General features: G+C 48.7%; 1 long non-coding RNA gene across 2 annotated transcripts; it reads left to right on the top strand.

Moving 5' to 3' along the window:
* Positions 1-3,121: 3,121 nt before the first annotated feature.
* On the top strand, positions 3,122-10,279 carry LOC114207038 (uncharacterized). 2 transcript variants are annotated; one of them, XR_015768627.1, is made up of 5 exons: positions 3,122-3,174; positions 4,191-4,288; positions 6,299-6,392; positions 7,043-7,135; positions 8,359-10,279. It is a non-coding gene; the product is annotated as an uncharacterized LOC114207038 (long non-coding RNA). The 2 variants fall into 2 exon arrangements; XR_003608778.2 differs by lacking the exon at positions 3,122-3,174 and having other exon boundaries at positions 4,109-4,288.
* The last annotated feature ends 6,035 nt before the right edge of the window (positions 10,280-16,314 follow it).

A 16,314-nucleotide genomic window follows, 5' to 3' on the forward strand; every position in this document is an offset into this window, starting at 1 on the left:
ATACTAGAAGGTTTTAAGTGGAGGGGAGGGGACGGTGTTGTGACATGGTCTGATTTACATTTTGGGGGAAGCCTCTCTGGCTGCTGGGTGGGGCTGAGGTCATACTGGGGACCAAGAGTGGGAGTAGAGCAGGTGACAGGTGCCGCTGGTAAACCAACCGGCGGGAGATCGGATCGGCTGGTAAACCGGCGGGAGATCGGATCGGCTCGGCGTGTGCAGCCTGAGGAGGAAATGGAGAGAAATCGGTTGCACAGGGATGCATTTTGAAGGTAGAGTCTCTAGGACTTGCTGAGGCTTGGACGTGAGGGGTGGGTGAGGGAGAAAGAGAAACCAAGAGTAACTCCCAACGTCACCTTCAGCTTGACGGAGGCTGCCTAAGGAAAGATACCGGAGGAGCTGGTCCGGCAGTGGGAACTCGAAGTCCTGCTTTGGGCTAGTGGACTTTGAGCTGTTGTTGGACTTCCTTGTGCAACTGTCGTGTGCACGACTGGGGGCACACGTATGAAGTTCAAAAGAGAGGTCAAGGGCAGGAGGCAGAGATGGGGGGCTGTTGGCCTACAAAGGGGATGGCACAGCACGGGGGTGGCTGGGCCGGCCGGGGAGCGTGCAGAGGACAGTTGGGACCGAGGACTGAGTCCCGGGGCCTCGGCCACAGGAAGTGAAGCAGGGGGTGGGGGTGGGGGGGCTACCGAAGGAGCCCACAGTGAGGACGGGAAGCGAGAAAGCATGGAAGCCAAGAGAAAGAAGACATTCAAGGAGGGAGAAGGCATGCTTCACTGTGTCAGATGCTGCTGAGACATGGAAAATTCTAAACACAGAAATTCTTATGGGATTTGGCAACACAGGAGTCATGGCTGCCCTCGTCAGGAGCACGTGCAGGGGAATGCCAGTGATCGAAGACACGTGGATGTCGGCCGGAGGGGTGGAAAGGGCAAGTGGACACAGCAACCTCAGGCCACTGGTTCGAGAAGCTCTATAGTGAGCAGGGGCAGAGAATGGAGAGAGTTGTGTCAAGGGAGGGTTTCTTTGTGTTTTTTTATGATGTCAGAGCAGGTTTCTAACCTCATGGGACCGGCCAGTCGAGATGGTGAAGTTAAGTATTCAGGGAGATGCAGGGTACCTGTATGAGGCAGGTCTCTAAAAAGGCCCAAGGGGCAGGATCCAGAGCAGAAGCAGAGGGTTTGGTCTTGGGTAGGGCAGGGAACCGTCCTCCATGGGAGTGGGGATGGGGGAGAGGGGGAAGACCAGGCGCACATTTGTGGATCCTATTGCCTTCATGAGCACACCTGGTCATTCTGTCTCGTTCGTCCCTCCCACTAGACTGTGGATTGACAACCACACGGTAGGGCTCCCGGCGGTCAGCCCAGCGCGGGGGACGCGGCACCTGTCCAAAGGGTGTTTGAGGAGTGAGTGATTCTCACATCAATTCCTAAAGTCGATGTTCAAAGGCGGGGGAGCTCTGCTGTACCAGGAAACCCAACAGTACTGGATACACAGGTGACTGTTTCCTGCAGGGGCTTCTTCACCCCCGTCCCCGTCTCTGCCTTCAAAGTCCCTCCAGACCCATAGCTAATGCCACCTCCTCTAGGAGGCCCTTTGCTCCTTCCAGCTTCAGGAGCCGGCTCCCTTCCTCCAACCTGCACCGGCAGGTGTCCCCTTGTCTCCTCTGGTGATTCTCCCATCTGACCTGGAATTATACTTACCGTGGTTCTTACTTGACTGCGTCCTAACCTAATGTTTGGAAATGAATGAACGGTAGGCTCCCCGGGCATGGAGTTGCAGCCTGGCGCTTAGCAGGCCTCCACCCGAGTTCACTGAATTGAGCTGGATGTCTCAGATTCAGCACTGAGTCTTCCTCCTTCCTCCTTCCACGGAGCTTGACATTACACCCTTGCTCTGCAGACGGGGAAGGCGACTTAATTATCAGCTCTGTGCAAACAGCAAGGGGAAGGGTTTCTCCATTTTCAGTGCGTATGTAATGGGGAGGTGAGGCTACCCTGGGCCCAGCTATAAACCTGGCTAGCAAAGGCAGGTGTTCTCTCTCAGCCAGCCTCAAGGTGCTTGGAGACAGGGCCAACCCGGGAGCCTGCTGTCCTTGCAACCCCAACGCCTGGCACAGAGCCGGGCCCAGGGTGGGTCCTCCACGTACTGCAGAGAAGTTGAATTTCAGAGCCTAGAAGGCCCCCTGTCTTTCTACCACTGTATTACTTGGACTTTAACTAATAAGTAGTTTCTGGAAGATACACTTTAAAAAAGGCCATTTTAACGGTCTGACATGAGCTCAATTCTGTCCCGAAGTACAAGACAGGAAACAGCTTGGTTAGGACTCACCAGCTGACGCAGCTGATTTGAGGGACACTCATGGGGATATGGCTTAGATCTGTCCCGTGTGCTTCCAGAAGGCAGAGTCGAGACCAAAGGGCAGAGAGAGAACCTACTCCAAGGCAGATGTTGGCTCTGGCCCAACTGAGCTCCCGCCCGCAATCTGCAGGCCTCCTCCTCCAGAGGACTCGGGGCCCCGATGCCCAGGCACACGGTAGAGATCCGAGCAGGGCCCTGCTGCTCTGCAGAAAACATCTGAGGTTCTACAAGGCTCAGATGCAATGGTTTGAACCCGGACAGAATTCAGCGTTGCCTGTGAACTTGGATGGGAAAAAAAAAAAAATCACATTTATTTTCTCTAATCCCTCATCAGAATTTAGCAATTTTTTTCGATTAAGAATAAAAGGCAGCCACATGGGGTAGTACGATCACTGACTGAATTTGTTATCAGTAGAAATCACAGATTCCATGTCACATTACAGTGGCTGCTAGATATCTCTCAATATCATGCCCACTAAGCTCCAGTTTGAAATTACAATTGTTATTAGGTTCCATTGCTAGAGCTGGTGATTTAACATGCTAAGAAGAAGCACATATTAATGACTGTGTCAGATATTTTTATAATTTGATAATTTTATCTCATTATAATTGCTTTCTTTTAGAATTCAATGCTGTTTATAGTATGCATGTAAAACACTGATTCTGAGAAGAGACTGAAGTCTCAGCCCTGGAGTCCACGGCACAGATCAGGCTAGAACTCTAGGTTCAGATGTATGTCGGTTGACTTCCTCTGAGAGAGAGAGAGACCCAGAAAGGCTTTAAAAGATCAGTAATGTTCAAAGACACGAAAAGGTATTGGATGCTGCCAGGATGATAATATTTCTTTAAATCTTTCATTATTTTATTTATTTTTTTAAAGATGTTATTTATTTATCTGACAGAGAGAGACAGCTAGAGAGGGAACACAAGCAGGGGGAGTGGGAGAGGGAGAGGCAGGCTTCCCGCCGAGCAGGGAGCCCGATATAGGACTTGATCCCAGGACCCTGGGATCATGACCTGAGCCAAAGGCAGACGCTTAATGACTGAGCCACCCAGGTGCCCCTGTTTATTTATTTTTAAAAAGATTTTATTTATTTATCAGGAAGAGAGCGAGCACAAGCAGGGGGAGTGGCAGACAGGGGAGAAGTAGACTCCCCGCTGAGCAAGGAACTTGATGCAGGACTCGATCCCAGGACCCTGGGATCATGACCTGAGCCGAAGGCAGATGCTTAACCAACTAAGCCACCCAGGCGTCCCTAAATCTTCTTTCATTATTTTATTTATAAGTAGTGATTAGAAGTCATCTTAGATAAATGTTTCTTTGTTAACATTTTAATAGAAAGCGCATGAATGCCTAGGAATATATGCTACATTTCCTCCTCTGGACAAACCTTTATAAGCAGTGGTGCTGGGCAGAGGGGCAGGGAAGAGGGTAGGGCCGTCATTTGTTTTCTCGCCAACATTTACGGTGTCCATACGCCCAGCACAACTGAGTTCAAGCAAGCAACGTGTCACCCTGAACCGAGTTGGGAAGAGATGTGTGGTTACATCCCCTGTACAATATTTCTACGTCTAGATACAATCGATATGCATCCCCTCAAGAGCACAGGGAAATAGTTAACATGAAGTGAATAGGAAGCAATGAGTTTTGAATGTATATGAGTTTGCTTTTAAAAGAACGTACTTAATCATACGTTTACGTAATTTAATTTTTAATAATGGCTCTGTGAATAATCAGCTTGCCAAATCCCTAAAACTTCCACCACGAGCTCCCGCAGGCTGGTCGGGTGGGCTCAGCACAACTCTGGCTGTTCCCGAATCTTCTGCAGCACCACGCAGGCAGCGACCTCCCTGAAAGACTCAGAAGGTGGACTCAGCCGAGACAGAGCTGAACTGACACGTGCCGCTGATCGGAGGGGAGCCGGGGGTAAGTGACGAGCAGGAAGCCGATGCCTCAGCTGTCTTCTGGGGTTCCTGTTGCTGGAACCCTTCCAGGGTCCACTGAGGCCACTTGGGCCGGGCTTCACCTAAATTAAATTCCTGTTGACGTCGGTTGCCCTGGGGATGGGGCTTCTGAACTGATAGCCACTTGGGTGGGACGTGAAGGGAGCTTGAAGGGCCAGATCCCCTGCTCCTGTCTCCCCACCAAGTTCACCCCTCATCTGTTTACCTGGTCATGGGTCCCCCATGCAGGATTTACTCCTTTTGATGAAAGCGTTGCCCTCTGTTAAACTTCAAATGCCCAGGAAGGAGGGTCCACTGTATCCTCTTGGTCCATGCCCTCAAATGTCTGGGGCCCTCTAGGCTCTGTCCCGGGATGCTTCTCCCCCTTGCCTCTCACACACTCTCCCTGGTGACTCACCCAGTGGCCCGGTACCCTCTATGTGCTGATGTCAGCCAAACCCACCTGGACCCCTAGATGCCCACCTGCCTGCCGGACAGTGCTACCTGGGTGCCCCACAAGCACCTCAAGCATGTTGCAAATCAAGCTCACCGCCTTCCTCTACATCCTCCTCCCAGCCCTCCTGCTCAGCCCCCAGAGGTCCCAACTTCAGTGCATGACAGGAGACCAGGCGACCGAAAACTGAGCCAGAAACCCCCCATTCATCCTGCCACCCCCGTCCTGCCCCTCCCTGCCCACGATGTCCCCCCCTTCCTCTCCATGACCAAAGCTGACACTTCTCCCTCACAGACTTCTCAAATCTGCCCACCGGCCCCCAGGTGCCATCACCATAGCTCTGATCTGGACCCTGAGGGCACCCTCCTACCTCATCCAGCCTCACTGCTCCCCTCCATCTGTGCTCCTCCACCCTTCCCTCCTGCTTCACATGCCTCTAGCGCCAGCCCACCCACTCCCTGCCCTCACCCACCCACCTTCACACACGGCAGTTTTCACAGAACTGGAACGAGCAATCCTAAAATTAGTATGGAGCCACAAAAGACTCTGAATTGCTAAAGCAATCTGGAAAAAGAAAACCAAAGCTGGACGTATCACGATTCCAAGCTTCAAGTTATATTACAAAGCTGTAGTCATCAAAACAGCACAGAAATAGACACATAGATTGATAGAACAGAATAGAAAACCCAGAAATAAACCTACAGTTGTACGATCAACCAATCTTCAACAAAGCAAGAAAGAATATTCAATGGGAAAAAAAAGTCTCTTCAACAAGTGGTGTTGGGAAAACTGGACAGCCACATGCAAAAAAAAAAAAAAAATGCAACTGGACCACTTTCTTACATTCACTTGTGGAATTTAGGGAACAAAACAAATGAGCAAAGGGAAAAAAGAGAGAGAGACAGAGGCAAACCAAGATACAGACTCTTAACTCTAGAGAACAAACTGGTGGTTCCCAGAGGGGAGCTGGGGTGGGGGGGAAACGGATGAAATAGGGATGGGGAAGAAGAGCACACTTACTGAGCGCTGAGTCATGTACAGAATTGTTGAATTGTGATATCTTGAAACTAATATAACGCTGCATGTTAACTATGCTGGAATTAAAATTAAAAATTTAGTTAAAAAAATTTAATAAATCCTTGTTGCTAGAAATCCACGTCTTGGTGATAGTAAGAGGTAGAATTCTCACAGTTGTTACTACATCCCGGGCACTTATGCAGAACCACCACAGACCACGGGAGAGAAACTGCTCTTCTCCCACTTTACAGAGGGGAAGATTCAGGCACAGGGCAGCTGAGTGACAGAACGGCACAGCGGGGCGATGAATCAAAGCAGCCTGACCCCAGCATCATGACGGTAACCGTTGTGCTGCTTGGTCGGTGGGGTGAGAGGGAAAGCAGGAAGGTTGGGGCACTTGTCAGCCAAGGAGACAGGACTCTGATGAGGAGGCAACATGAACCCACAGCAGAATGAGGAACAGGCATGAGAACCACTCTCGTGTGATGTGTGAACCTGATACCAACCTCCATCTCCCCACAGCTCCAGGGTGTGGACGGAACACTAATACTTTCCTTTTCTTTCACAAGAGGGTTTTGAGGAACAGAGAGGTTGAGCTACCAAAGTAACACAACTGGTAAGTTCCAGGGCTGAGCGTCCAATTCCAAGACTAGTAGCTTTCATTCCAGTGTCAGGAAACCCCCAGATCTACCCTTGGTGCACAGGCCACCACCCAAAGCATCCCGGGCCTAAGCAAGCAGGAAACTAGAGATGAGGATGACATTTGAAATGGGACTGGGCTGAAAAAAAAATAAAAAATAAATTGGACTGGGCTGGACTTAATACCAAAAAAGTCATGGGGTTTGCTATGAGATTGATGGGAGGGGGACAAGGAGATTCGAGGGAGTGTGGCCCAGGGAAGCGCTGGAAGAAAAGAAAGCCATTCCGGGCTGGGCTGGGCTGGCTGCAAAGGGTCCAAGTAACCAGCCCCTGGAGGTCTGACCCAGCATCCTGTCTTGAGGCCCACAGCCCCACTCGACCTCTAGGGGGCGCTCCATCCGCGTTCGCTCAGGTTGCCGCGGGGACCGGATCAGGTGTCAAACTCCGTTAGGCTGTCCCTGGGTTTATCTGGTTTGGAGTTCATGTCCAGGATGCTATTCCAGAACTGTAACTGGTTTCTCAGAGGCGATTCACTGCTCTCATTAGCGGACCACGGTAGTTGCGGGGTTCAATTTATCCACAGTTAGATTGCGTTGGAAGACCAGCCACCTCTTTTTGTACCCACAGATTTTTAAATGCCTGCAGCCAGCGTCCCTGCAGTGGGTTCTGGGCAGGATGCTAGCCGCACTGGCCTCCAATCCCGATGACATTGGCCGTGAGGTGAGAGTCGCCCGACTCTGTGCCCTCCCAGAGAAAGCCTGACGGTTGGGGAGGCGGATTCGGTCACACTCGGTCCGGAGCTCATTCACTAGACTTTCGAAGCCATCGTTTGGGCAAGGTGGTCCTGACACCCTGTGAGTGGCCGCACAGCACCGTGGCCTCCTCGCTCTGGTCTGAGATGTCATTCTCGAGAGCGGGCTTCTGTCGTAAACCACACAGGTGCAGCCCCAGTCGAGGAACCTCAGGTCTGAGACAAAGGCTCCTGGGCCCCTCTTGCCGCTTGCTGTGTACCTCTTCTATGCACTGGGCCCTGGGTCTTCATTCAGACCTGCCAGCTCGCCCATCCCCCACGCCATGTCAGGCCCTCCCCTGAATTCACTGTCTTTCCGACCTCACTCTCTGACCTCCCACTCTGGGCTCAGCAAAGGCAGGACCGATTTTGTTTTATTTCCTCTGATATCCTAAATGCATTGTGGAGTTTGACACACAGTAGGCCCTGGAAATCTGGGGCAGTGACTGTATACATCTGCATCTAAGCTTTCCTCGCCCCCTCTCAGACTAGGAACCGATTGTAAAACTCCTCCAGGAAGAGGGGAAGCAGCCTGTGATTTGGGGTCCGCAGGCCCTCATACAGAATGTGGTAGAGGCAGGATGTGGACTAGGGTCCATCTGGCTCCCAAGACTAAGAAGGGAGAAGGTTTACTGGCCCTGACACTATGTCTTGCTTCCAATCCCCAGTCACCCTGCCAAGCACATAAACACACATGCACACAAATACACAAAACACACAATCCAGGAGATGTCCTGGGTTAGCAGAGATGGCTATGGTCAGCGGACTGGTTAATGGGGGGTTAGAATACTAGGAGTATTACTGTTATTTATTAGTAATTAATTTAAACTATTTTTAGCAAGAGGAGAGAGAATCACAGACAATTCTGGGGATTGGAAGGAATATTTTATATTTGCAAGAATCTCTTCTACCAAGCAGGATGGCTGTTCAATAGCTAAGCTTGGGGCTCTGCTGTTTAAACTAGAGTTTGAACACTGGCCTGTCTGGGGCTCCCCTGACTCTGCCCACCTGTCCAGAGATTTGCAGAGCCACTCCCAGTTGAGCATCCCCTACCCCAGCCCAATAAGGAAATCTGATGTTCAGTTCATTCTTCCCAGGCCAATCCTCTTTGCCAAATCACTTCTAATTTGACTTTTATCTTTGTATCTCCCAGTGTAGGGCAGATGGATTCCCCCAACCCCCAGCCCAAGGCAGGGGTCTTGTGGGTCTGATCTCTGCACACCCAACAGACAGGACAATTGCTGACACCTAGGAGGTGCTCAGACACATTGCTGAAGGTTTAACAAACCATGGCATTCAAGATATCAATGGGAGACGGACTCGCAGCATCCTCAGTACATGGACCAGGCACTATCTTTACATTTCAGTATCTCTGAGATCAACATGCATCTTACAATCCCTGTGGCCAGTGGCATTTGCCACTCCTGCTTGTGCAGGTCAAAGCTTACAGAATGTGAACGAGAGGCTCAGAAGCAAATCCCTTAGACAACAGTGGAACACTCTTAAGAAATTCTGGAATCTGAGAATATGTTGCCTTCCATGGCAAAAGGAACTTTGCAGTTATGATTAAGCTAAGGATCTTGAGATGGGAAGATTATCTGGATGGTCTGGGTGAGCTCAATGTAATCACAAGCATCCATAAGTATGAAAGGGAGGCAGGAAGGTCAGAATGAGAGAAGCAGCTACAACCACAGAAGCGGAGGTCGGGGTGTTGTGGTCATGAGTCAAGGAATATGGCCAGTCTCTAGAACGGGAAAAAGCAAGGTAACAAAGTCCTCCCTAGAGCTGCCCCAAGGAACACGGCCCTGCTGACACCTTGTTGCTAGCCCAGTGAGACTGTTTTCAGACTTCTGACCTCCAGAGGTGTAAGATAATAAATTCATTTTGTTTAGGCCACTAAGTTTGTGGTAGTTTGTTATAGCATCTTAAGAAACCAATATGGCGCATCTCACTATGTATCATCCATCACAGTCACAGTGGACTTAGGGAAGGCTCATCAATGGAAGACAAAACTAAGGGGTGAACATTTGAAGAAAAGCAGGATATGTTTATTAATTACGGAGGGGAAAATAATTACTTGACAGCAGACATCACCTTGGCATGTGATCAAAATTAGCATTACCCCAAGTGGGGCAAATGGACAACTTGTGTCTCCTGATAACAATGTGCTGAGAAGAACATAGCATCACTTCTGTGGTATCCACACCAAAAATGTGTAATTTGAATCTAATCATGAAGAAATACCAGATGAATGTGAATTGAGGGATATTATACAAAATGACTAGTCTGTACTCTTCAAAAATATCAAGATGTGAAAAAAAAATATCAAGATGTGGAAGGCACAGGAAGTCTGAGGAATGTTCCAGATTACAAGTCCCAAGAGGCACAGCAGCTCAGTGTAGTGCATGATTCTGAATTGGATTCTGGACCAAAAAATACATATTTTTTAAATAAATATTTTACTTTATATATATATGTTTTCTTTTGTTATGAAAGACTTTATTGATAAAATGGGGAAATGTGAGTAAGGTCTGTAAGTTAGGTAACAGAATTATATCAATGTTAATTTTCTTTATTCATTGCTTCAATCATTGTTCTGTGGTTAAATTAGAAGATATCCTCTCTTTCGGGGGGAATATGCACTGAAGTATTTAAAGGTAAAGGGACATCATATCTGCGACTTAATCTCAACTGGTTCAGAAAAAAATAATGTATGGATCTTCCTCAACTAACAGTGCTGTTACCTCTCAATAAATCCATTGTAAGTTGAAAATACCATTAAGTCGAAAATGCACTTAATACCTAAACCTACCAAACATCACAGCCTAGCCTAGCCTACCTTACACATGCTCAGAACACTTACATTAGCCTGCAGTTGGGCAAAATCATCTAACACAAAGCCTATTTTGTAATGAAGTATTGAATAACCCATGTAATTGATTGAACACTATACTCAAAGTGAACAACAGAATGGTTGTATGGGTGCGGAATGGTTGTTGGTGGAGCGGTTGACCCTGTGATTGCAGGACCCTGCGACGGGGGCTGTGGCTCACTGCCCCTGCCTAGCATCATGAGAGAGGATTATACCGCATTTCCCTAACCTGCAAAAGATCAGAATTCAAAATTTGAGGTATGGTTCCTACTGAGCACCATCGTAAAGTTGAAAAACCGTTAATATGAACCATTGTAATTTGGGGAACATCTGTACATAGAAAGACATACACACACACATGTGCGCACATGTAGGTAATGGTAAATAGAATGTAATAAAATGTAAAGATCTTGGGATCTGGTGAAGTACATAAAGGAACGCCTTGTATTATTCTGACAACTTTTCTCTAAGTTTGAAATTATTCCAAAATATAAAGTTTCATAAAAAAGGAAATGTTGCATCACTAACACACTTTGCACAGAGGAGATCCATAACTCTGAGTTGAAAAGTGATTTAAAGGAATTAAAGCCTGAACGTGAAGACATTTTAGAAATACCTAACCAATTTATTTCACGTACATTTTCCTTTCTATGTAGGCAAAAGAGTAACAAATGGTCAAAATCTATGCCTAAACGAGTTTAAAAGAGGTTTTATGGTAAGTTTACCAAAAAATTCTAAATGCTACAGAAATCCTGTGTCACAGTTCCATTGCTAGATGTTTTCCTTTCTTAGTGGTACATAAAATAATGATAAATGATATATCTTTGAAGTGAAAAAAAATAAGGTAAATAAATGTTTTTAACCCTGACTTTTGTTAAAATGTATGACCTTGGGTAAGTCACTATGACCTTGGGTAAGACACTTGGAGCATATTTTCCTGGTCAATATCCACCGTGCAAAGCTGTCAGGAGGATTAAAGCATCATCGTAATGATAATGATAATGTCAGTAACAGTGACTTTTAAGCCAGTGTCATGTGTTGCATTAACTTCCAAATGCTAGCACAGAGTCCAGCCAAAAATAGATGCTCAATACATGGTAGTGTAGGGGAAGAAAAACAATTTCCCCTCTACCTTGCTGAGTTCTTGGCTCAAACGCCTTGGAATAGAAAGACAGATTTACAAGAGAAGAACAAAGAGAAGTTAATACACATGTATGCCTCACGTATCTGTGGGAGAGACCCAGGGACACTAATTCCCTGACATGGCCCAAGCCACCACCTTAAATACCATCTTCAGCTAAAGACAAAAGTTAGATATGAGGGGGCGAGATGGGGGTGGGGGACAGGTATGGGAGGTAAAGAAAAAGCCTGGTGATTCAGGTTGGTCCCTTTTCCACTGATAAATTTCTCATAATTTAGAGTCATGCTTCTCTTCCTGGTAAGGCAAGGGAGACACTGCCAAAAGGAGCTTTCAGATTTCCTTTAGAGATGCAAATGCCCCTTAACAAAAGGGTAATTTCTATTCTGTTTTCAGAACTTCTTCTATATCTGCTGTTCTCAAAAATAATCAGCTCAAAAAAAAAAAAAAATCCTTAAGCCAAGGAAGCACATTTTGGGGGTGAATTCTGCTTCCCTTCAGTAGCTATTAAATGAGGGTCATAAATGTAATTTGTATTATGATCAGACTGTGCAGGAGAAAAAAAGTGCTTTTGCTTATTTAATGTGGAATGAATTGAATTTTTCTCCGGAGCTCTCCCCATCCCCTGGTTAGCAGGCCAAACTATTATTCAGATCCTATTTGGAGTTCTCACAGCCTTCTCTCTGAGCCTTCAACCAGTGTCCCAGTCTTTCCTAGGTACCTGTTCACTTATCTGGCCCCTTTCTGTCTTTGCAGGCTCCCTAAGGTGATGGCTGGTGAGTGGGGGAGAGGAGCATACCATCCCGGAGGTGTTGGGGGGGTTACAGACTGAACGCTCAAGTCCCCTCAAATTCATATGCTGAAACTTAATCCCCAGTGTGATGGGTTTTGGAGGTGGGGGTCTTGGGGGAGGTGATTAGGTCATGAGGGTTGGAGCTCTCAAAAATGGGATTAGTGCCCTTATAGAAGGGACCCCAGAGAGATCCCTGGCCCCTTCTGCCCTGTGAGGACACAGCAGGAGGACAGCAGACCTTGAACCAGAAGTGGGCTCTCTCTGAACACCCAACCTGCTGGTACCTTGATCCATGAGAAACAAATTGTGTGGTTGATAAGCACCCCCCCCCCCCCAGTATTCAGTTCGAGCAGCCTGAGTGGACTGAGATGGGCGGTAGAGGCCCTGACCCATCCTGAGCCCATGGAGGTGCCCCTGGCATTCATGGACTGCCAAGGGTCTCTAACATCAAAGCTTCTGGAAGCCAGGCCTTGTTCAAGGTCAGGGTGGCTCCTGCATTGCCTATGGCTGCCCTCCACCAGCCAGCCCACTGACTTGTGTCACCCCTGAGTGTCACCTTGCCTTGCCCAAGACAGGCCCCCTGGTGGTGCACCGAGGAGAAAGCTAAAACTGAGGGTGCCCCTCAAGTGACCCTCTTGGCCCCTTTCTGACGGTGGGCACCCGGGGGAACAGTGATCAGCCTCCTCTTCCTGACCTCCTTGCTGATCCCTCTGCCAGCCTCGGGCCCAGGAATTGCAATCAGAAAAGCGGCTTCTGACCCCTTCGCCCTTCGCCCTCCGCCCGCTCCCACCTCCTTCCTTCTCTCCCACAGATCTCCAGGGCCGCCTGCCTTCTTTGTCCTCCTTCCCCGCCCATCCTCGTTCCCTGACTGCATTCAGCCTGTGGGCCTGGCCCCTCCCACACAGGCCACTGGGTACTAGGACGCTCTCCCGGCTTTGCCCTTGGTATGCTAATGAGGGAGATAAAGGAATCCTAGCACACCCTCTCTGCTCAGAGCTTTCAAAACCCCTTTGCAAAGCCTCTCCTGCCTGGGAGCAATAAGCCTTCTGGCTCCCCTGGAGCAAGCAGCTACCAGGAAACCTGTCTGAAAGAGGGAAGTGAAAATGCATTGATTTAAATTTACAAAAAGATTATCCTTGGGACACTCTTATGATAATTCTGGCCCTGGGAGTGGAGGTGAGCTCTCTAGAGCTCCAGAATGACTATCAGGCAGAGCATAGCATTTGCCTATTCATGGTAAAATCCCTAGATCAGCAGGATGTGAAGGAAAGCCCAGAGCTGGGGCCCACCCTGAACTCTCAGGAGCTCAGCATCTCCTTTGATTATGAAATTCAAGGTTTGAAAGAGATCACCTGCAGGGACTTTAAACTCAGAGTTTCTCTGACCAGAGATTCGAACTCCATGTACTTCACATTCTGACTGAAGCTGCCAAAATACAATCAAAATTCAAGCAATTTTCAAATTTCAGGGTTCTTAAGGAGGTGGGCTCCCAGGTTCTGCCAAAGTTGGCTCCCTGCAGGGCTTTGGGATGGCTGATCCATCTGACCCTGAGGAAGTGGGGTGGACTCAGAGGCAGAAAGCTATCGGGCAGGTGTACAGAACCAATGGGGAGCAAGGGCATACGGAGCAAGATGCGGGGACATGAAAAACACAGTGAGGATGTTCCAGAAAACCTAGCCCAGCAAGTACTGAACCACCCACTCCGGTCCGTTCCCACCCTCAACAGGCCAGGAGCATGGCGGTTCTCCCCCATCTGCGAAGATGGCCTCCTACAGGTCTTCCTGCCCCACTCTGGCTCCCTCTATGCCCTCACTCAGGAGCAGGGAGCCCACCGCCCTCTATCTCCCCACTGACCAGGATAGAGACCAGGCCTGTGTGGTCTGGCCCACTGGTTCTCAGCTCTGACTGCAATGGAACCACATAAAACTTCTGGACACGAGGAACTCCAGAGAATAGCTGCATCTCCCTTTCTAAAACCAATGGCTCAGGACGCTTGAACTGGCCAAAAAGACCTTTGGACGGGGCCAGAAGTGGCAACTGTTTTACAGGCAGCTGTTCATAAGCCAACAGTGAGAGGCAAACCAGGACAGCTGGCACCCCAACCGTAAGACTATTACTGTGAACTTTCTGAGGACAAAATAGTGAACTCATGCATACCAGGAATGGTTTGTATGCCACACCAATAGAACAGACGGGCAACGTGAAACCAAAGCAGCTCAGCTTCTTAGTACTAACTGACCCCTTTTCCCCTCTTATCCCAGTCATGTAAGTGTACCCCCTTCCTCTTCCTCAGCAACACCCTGAGCTTCCACCCTGCAGGCAGACACTAGTTGAGTTTCTACCTGAATCTGTGCTCTCTCGATTGCAATTCTTTGATCCTAAATAAACTCTGGTTTGCCTCTCACCGTTGCTCTTTATTTTCAGGTCAACAATGCGGGTAAGACGATGTCTCCAACCTCATCTCATGCCACTCCCTCTCGTTGTCTTTGTGGTGCGGCACACCGTCTGGGTCCCTAGCACCTCTCATCAGTCCTCGCCTTCCCCTCAAACCACTTGTCCCTCATGCCCAGAAGTCCTCCTCACTCATCAGACCTCAGCCCGACCCGTCCTTCCCCAGGGAAACCTTCCCAACCTGAGAGGCTGGATAATATCACCCTCCTTCATGCTGTATCCCTCAAGGTCCACTTAGGGAAACAGAGACCACTCTAGGTGTTTCAAATAGAAGAATTCAAAGATGGGAATTGGCTACACAGGTGACAGAAATGCTGAGGAGCCTGAACAGGGGATGGTGCAGCAACAGCAGGGAGGCACTACTGCACTTGGGGCCAGAGGGCTGACTGACGTGCCCCAGATGCCAGAAGCCAGGGCAGGCTCGCAGGAGCTAGAATGCAGTGAAAGCTGCCTACGGGCATCCAGAACCACAGAGGGAAGGAGGAGATGTTGCCGTTGCAAGAGATGTCACCCAAAGTCCAGGGAAAGGGAAAGAAAATACCCTGGCTCCTCCTGTCCTCCTATCTTCCAGTCTCCCCCCAGTGCCTCCCGTTGGCCCAAACTGCCAAGAACCCAAATAGCAAGAGAGCTCAGGAAATGTAATTCTACATGATACCAAACAAAGCAGATGTTCTAGTCATCTCTTGCTGTATCAAACCACCACAAAACTTAGTGATTTAAAACTATTATCATTGGGGCACCTGGGTGGCTCAGTTGGTTAAGCGACTGCCTTCGGCTCAGGTCGTGATCCTGGAGTCATGAGATCGAGTCCCGCATCAGGCTCCCTGCTCAGCGGGGAGTCTGCTTCTCCCTCTGACCCTCCCTCCTCTCATGTGCGCTCTCTCTCTCTCTCTCTCTCTCATTCTCTCTCTCAAATAAATAAATAAAATCTTAAAAAAAAATAAAAAAATAAAAAAAATAAAACTATTATCATTGCTCATGGTTCGGGGGTTGATTTGGCTCAGCTGAGATGCTGTCACTTGGGCTCTCTCATGCAGTTTCAGTCCGATGGTAGCTGGCTGCAGTTACCTAAAGGCCGAATCAGGCTAGGTGTCCAAGATGGCACACTCGTAGTTCACCCAGAATTCCTCCATATGGCCATTCCCTGGCTTTGGGGATAAGGGCTGGGTTCCCAAAAGGAGAATATCAAGAACAAGCTTTCCAGGGGGCCCAGCAGCAGGTTTAGGCTTCTAACGACCAAGCCTTGGACCCCCATCTCTGCTGTTTCTATTGGCCAAAGCACAAGTGGGACTCAAGGGGTTAGAAGAATAGCCTCTACTTACTGATGGGAAGATAGCATGTGCACACAGAGAGAGAGAGACGTAATGGTGACCATCTTTGGAGACAAGCTATCACCAACCAATCTGCAGTCATAACAATTCATGTCCCTTTCACAAGCAAAATGTATTCATCCCCTGCCAAGACACCCAAACTTTCATCCTGTTATGGAATCAGGTTCAGGCTCAAGGTCTAGGACCCCCACCATATAAATCAGGTCCAGGTGCAGATGAGGCTCGCTATGGTCTGAATGTGTGTGTCCCTCCAAAATTCAGGTGTTGAAATCTTAACCCCCAAAGACGATAATATGTGGAGGTAAGGCCTTCAGAGGGTGCCTAAGTCAGGAAGGTAAAACCCTTGTGAATAGGATTAGTGCCTTCATAAAAGAAGCCCCAGACAGATCCCTCACCCCTCCACCATGTGAGGACAGAGTGAGAAGTTATCAGCTATGAACCAAGGAGAGAGCCTCCTCCAGAATGTGACCCTGCTGGTGCCTTGATCTTGGACTTCCCAGCCTCCAGAACTGCGAGCAGTGTGT

The sequence above is a fragment of the Eumetopias jubatus genome, unplaced genomic scaffold (assembly GCF_037043125.1).
Source record: "Eumetopias jubatus isolate StellerSeaLion01/CBP00866 unplaced genomic scaffold, mEumJub1_p1.0 scaffold_7, whole genome shotgun sequence".
Classification (NCBI taxonomy): Eukaryota; Metazoa; Chordata; class Mammalia; order Carnivora; family Otariidae; genus Eumetopias; species Eumetopias jubatus.